Here is a 5,533-nt window from a genome sequence, read left to right on the forward strand (position 1 = left end):
TGTGATCTTGGACAAGCTACTTAACCTCTCTGTCTCTCTGTTTCCTCATGTGTTGAATGGAGATAATAATAGTACCAACTTCATTTTAGTGTTGATATATTTATAACCCTTAGAATCTGGCACCTAGAAATTTTCCAATAAATAAAACTAATTGTTATTATTTGCACCAAAGTTTATTTAATAAATATCTTATATTTAGCTTGTTTTCAACTACATAAATCTTTGTGTGTTTCTCACAATTTTTAAGATGCAGTTCTAGAGATGTGACTACTGATCAATGGAATGCATGTTTTTCAGATTTAATGGTAAGCACTAGCAGTGTGTGAAAATATCCCTTTAAGACTTTAAAAATTCTTAAGATTCCTTATTAGCAACTGTTACTTTGGAATATTGAGATGTCATGAAGAGAACTAGAATTAGAATATGAAAATTTGAATTATAGGTCTAGTTCTACCCACAATGTTGGCTGAAGTGACTTTAGAAAACAAGTAATTTATGCTTAGCCTCAGTTTCCTTAACCTTATATAAAGTTGTCAGGCTTAAATAAGGTAAAACTTTTCTTTTATTGAGCAAGTACTGTACTTCAAAACCTTTTTGCATGTTATCTCAACCCATGGGACAACCAGGAGGAGATATTTGAACTTTTCCTTTATAAATGTGGTTGTTGAGGCCCTGTGAAGTTAAATAACTTTTCAGTAATCACAGGTGCTGTCCCCTGAAGCCCACGATCTTAAAACACTAAAAGAGTATGAGTGTCATTTTATTATTATCTTCTATAAAGGTTTTGCTATTTTTCCTATCGTGGCTGCCACTTCCAGGATAAGACCACTGGAGGGCAGCAGAAAACTTTGTAACTCTTTATACCACTCAGTCTAAAAGAGGGAGAAAAGAAAAGGAAATGGGGCAGGGAGCAGGGAGGGGGCGAGAAAGAGAGAGAGAGAGAAAGAGAGAGAGAGAGGGAGAAAGATGGGGGTGAGGGAGAGAGGGAGGGACGGAGGGAGGGAGAGAGAGAAGCGGGAGAGAGAGATTGAGAGAGAGAGACAGACAGAGAGAGAGGGAACCATCAGTGAAAACAACTAGGGTAGGGAAAAGCCCAAGGTCTGGTGTATATGTGAACATATTTGAATTAAAATGAAAAGAAAAGTTTTCTGACAATGTTTGGAGTCAATAAAAAGTCATCTTTTGGCCGGGCGCGGTGGCTCACGCCTGTAATCCCAGCACTTTGGGAGGCCGAGAAGGGTGGATCACGAGGTCAGGAGATGGAGACCATCCTGGCTAACACGGTGAAACCCCGTCTCTACTAAAAAAAAAAAAAAAAAAAATTAGCCGGGCGAGGTGACGGGCGCCTGTAGTCCCAGCTACTTGGGAGGCTGAGGCAGGAGAATGGCGTGAACCCGGGAGGCGGAGCTTGCAAAGTGAGCTGAGATCCGGCCACTGCACTCCAGCTTGGGCGACAGAGCGAGACTCCGTCTCAAAAAAAAAAAAAGTCATCTTTTGCCTTAAGGGCTGTCTTATTAAGATTCTCATGGAATAATTTTAGTTAATTTAGAGTTTGGGGTGCATTCAGTTATCATTTAATGATACTCGATTCTTCAAAATGCAGTCTATTTGTGCTGTCTTGATGGGTTGGGTTTTGAAGTAGCACAGACCTTGTGTCGGAATTTTACTTCCATCACTTCCTACCTTTGTGAGTTGGAACGAATTACACTAATTCTCAAGTTGCATTTTCTTCATATGTAAAAGTAGAGATGGTAACACCAGTCTTGCAGGGCTCTGTTGACAATGAAATGAAAGACCAGCAACTCATAGGGTGTCCAACACAGTGAAAGTTAATTTTAATTTTTTTTAAGCAATTGTTTAAGAAGAGGTTTTGCTAATTTTCCAGATCTGTTTTCTGGAATAAATTCTAGACATTCTAGCCTAGTTTTCTAAACCTTCTATCAGAGAATGGGTTGCAGTACTCACTAGACGGCCTTGCCCAGGGAAGAAACTTACTTTCTGCTACCAGCCTTAAGGTTTGGCAATGACCTTTAGTAGTTCCTGTTTGGATCTTGTTGAACTCCTTCAGATCTGTGTCTAAATTTAATAGGAGTGGTTTATTGCCAGAAATACTTGTTATTCACAGGACAGTTGTGTGATAGTGACCCCATAATTTGGTAGGCGGAATGGGTTTGAGTTATCTACATTTTAACTTATCAGTCCTTCCTTAACTCTTAACACTCTTACAGAAGTGAGCAAAGCTCCCTGAGTGATTTCACACTTTTATAACTTTTTATTTAGATAACATTTCATGCCTACACAAAAGGTGCAAGATTAGAAGGAATTCTGATACACCATCCAAATTAATCAGTTAATATTTTACCCCAATTGCTCTATCATTCTCTCTTTATCTAAACAACTTGAGAATCAGTTGCAGACATCATGCTCTTTTACCCTTAAATACCTCAGCATTTATTTCATAAAACAAGGACATTCTCCTATATAACCACAGTTAATTACAAATATCATTTATATAATATTGTTGTCTAATCCATAGTTCATAGTCAAATTTATTAACTGTTCCTATAACATCCTTTATGGCTCTTCCCAGGATCACAATTTGCACTTAGTTGTCAAGTCTCTGTAGTCTCTTTAAGCAGCAATACTTCCTCAGTGTTTATTTTGCCTTTTGACCTTGGCAGATTTGAAAAGCATCGGACAGTTATTTTGTGGAATGTCTGCTAATTGGGGCTTGCACATTATTTCCTGGTAATTAGATTCAGATTATTCAGTTCTGGCAGGGAAATCACAGGGAGATGTTTTACCATTCTCAGGAGACATTTGCATCTATTGTTTTCATACATTTTGCAATAATAATTATGAAAGCAATTGCTTTATGATAGTATCTGGTTGCTTGGTTTTATATTGATCATCAGATCATGTTATTTACCCTTCCTTTTCCTCACTTTTTTCTTTAAAAACACAGGATCTTAGCGTCAGGAAAGAGCTTTGTTTTCCTTATCTTCCCCCCCACCAGTCCTCTGTGAATCTCCTCCTCAACATTATTGACAGAGGAACTTCTGCTGCACGTGCCCTCACAACAGCTAGCATTCTGTAAGTGTTTGTTGAATGAATGAGTGAATGAATAAATGCTTCCAAATTTCAGTAGTTTGGGTACCATCGCCAAGAAGGCCATTTATTCTGGGAGAGATAGAGCAGAATTCCTAGTGGTGCATAAGAGGTTCTGAGGCCCAGGCTCACAGAAAAGACATTTGCCCAAGGACTATGCCTGAGTCTGTCCAAATCCTGGGGACACAATGGGCAGCAGAAGATCTTACTTAACTCAGGGACCGTCTCAGCACTTGGGTAGAGCAGATGATTGGGAATACAAGGCAAGGGAGTAGCCATCCTTTCACACATTTGAAAACAATATATTTGCTGAGCATGAGCTGTGCCTGAAGCTCTGGGGATTCAGCCATAACCAACCAGATATGGTCCCAGCTCTCTAGGAACTTAGATCTGTGCAATTTTGAAGGTCAGCTCATGGTAACAGGGGCCTAGCAGTTAGGAGGAGATTCTGGCAAAACGTTCCATTTCCCAAAGGGAATTTAAAAAAAGAGAGTACTAGTCACATTAATTTGCTGGAGAATGGGGATTAGAAATGGGGTCTTAATTTCCAAATCATCCATTTTTCGTGGAGAGTAGAAGCTCTAAAATTTTCGAGGCATAGTCAGGACTAAGAGAACTGGAAATTACTTACATTTCTAGGGAGGAGCTGTGATCCCAGATAAGTCTGGGATCACGTTCCTCAATGAAAAGAGCAGTGACTGAGAGGACCCAGCATCCAATGCCCAGGCACTGGGCCCAGCTCCTGCTGAGGCTTGAGGGCATGTGAGGCCGTCTGCACACAGGGCAGGACTGAGCTTTTAGAGGTGGAATGAGTGGGTCCGTCTTTGGGAAACAAGATGGCAGAAAGGGGAGATTAAGCAAGGGAAGAGCAGCATGATGACATGAGCACCCCTGCAATCTCCTTCTGGTTAATTTTCCTACATTTCTATTTAAAAAAAAAAAATCTGTGTGTGTGTGGGTGTGTGCGTGCACATGTATGTATGACAATATAGTCTTTGGGGGGCAAGTATTGCTTCAAAATCTGGAGTTTCTATTACATTGTGTTTTCTATTTTCAGCATCTCCTCCACTTTGGCATTTGTTTTGGTGGAATCCTCGGTTGTTTCTCATGTACGTTGAGCTTGCTGAGCAGACCAAGGTTTCCCGCCACCACCAGCAGCAGCAGCAGCGCAGCAATTCTCTGTGTTCCATGGATTAGTGGTTGTAAATTTACTTCTACACTTATGTTAGCGCCCAGACTTAATTAGAAATTAAGCTACCTCTCTTCGGGTATAATGGCTTTATATTAAATAATCCTTTGTTTATACATTTCTATTTTGTTCACTAAGAGGCAATGAACTGAAGGTCTTTTTACCAGGTTTTTTATCTGCACCCTGTGTAGTCAAACCCCTTCTTTTATTTCCATGTGTCTCTACCATACTGGACAGAGGGGCACAATTCGGGGAGGATGGACCTTGTTTTTCTCTGGATAGATCATGGTGAGTAAATGCTTCGTGTGGCTCAGAAGTCTGCCTTTTGAACGTTTTCTAACTTATTATCCCGCCAAACTTAATAGCTCTTGCCCCATTCCCTATTTTCCTGGGATCACAAGCTACTCCCTAGAAATAAAGTTAACTTTTAGCATCTTTGTCCTGACTGTATCTTAAACAATTTGTAGCTTCTGTTCACTACTAGAAATTGATGGTTTTTCTCTTCCATCTAGCTATAGCCTCTTTGTGAAGGAAGACACAGCGTGGCTTCAATGTCTGTTACTGTTCCTGGGGAGGTGGGAAGAGTGAGCTACGCTTTTATGGATACAGTGGGTTCTAAATTTGTACTATAGCTGTTTTCCTCTGAGGTTCCATGAGTATCTGAAGTTAAATCCATTCTACCAGTTTAAAGATTGATTTTCTTTAAAAAACTCTTGTCTACTTGAGAAATTAATATTACATTCATAAACATAAAATTGATCATATTCTTATAAAATTCATAACCCTGGCTTCCTGCTAACAGAGATTTTGCTCCTCCCTTGCTCTGAGACATGTCACAATCTTCTTGCTTTCACTAATAATGAATGGTACAAACATAAATCACATTTCTCTAATCACTACTTTTTTGTTTTCACTGACTGGAGGGGAAAATGTTTCAGTCCACCTTACCCCAAAAGTAATAACATATCAAATAACACTTACTACATCAGTTTCATTGAATCCAAATTCATTCACTGTTATTTAGAATGTTTCTGGTCTGCGGGGGCCATGTTTCTCTCGTTGCTCTTTTCTGATGTTTGAAGATGCTGTTCTGTTCTTCCAAGTTTTCCCTTTCCAGACTCAACATTCTGACTCAACTTTTCCTCAGGGGGCACAGTTTCCAGACTATCATCCTGGCCATCTTTCTCTTTCTGAATTCCAGTAAGCCAGTGACCCTTGTAAAATACAGCAACAAGA

General features: G+C 39.7%; 1 long non-coding RNA gene across 2 annotated transcripts; it reads left to right on the forward strand.

The window, feature by feature from the left end:
* Positions 1-214: 214 nt before the first annotated feature.
* Positions 215-4,355, forward strand: LOC108530626 (uncharacterized). Of its 2 annotated transcripts, none has more exons than XR_001885910.1 (3): positions 215-305; positions 2,966-3,093; positions 4,166-4,355. It is a non-coding gene; the product is annotated as an uncharacterized LOC108530626 (long non-coding RNA). The 2 variants fall into 2 exon arrangements; XR_001885911.1 differs by lacking the exon at positions 215-305 and adding an exon at positions 473-548.
* The last annotated feature ends 1,178 nt before the right edge of the window (positions 4,356-5,533 follow it).

The sequence above is a fragment of the Rhinopithecus bieti genome, unplaced genomic scaffold (genome assembly GCF_001698545.2).
Source record: "Rhinopithecus bieti isolate Rb0 unplaced genomic scaffold, ASM169854v2 scaffold_110, whole genome shotgun sequence".
NCBI lineage: Eukaryota > Metazoa > Chordata > Mammalia > Primates > Cercopithecidae > Rhinopithecus > Rhinopithecus bieti.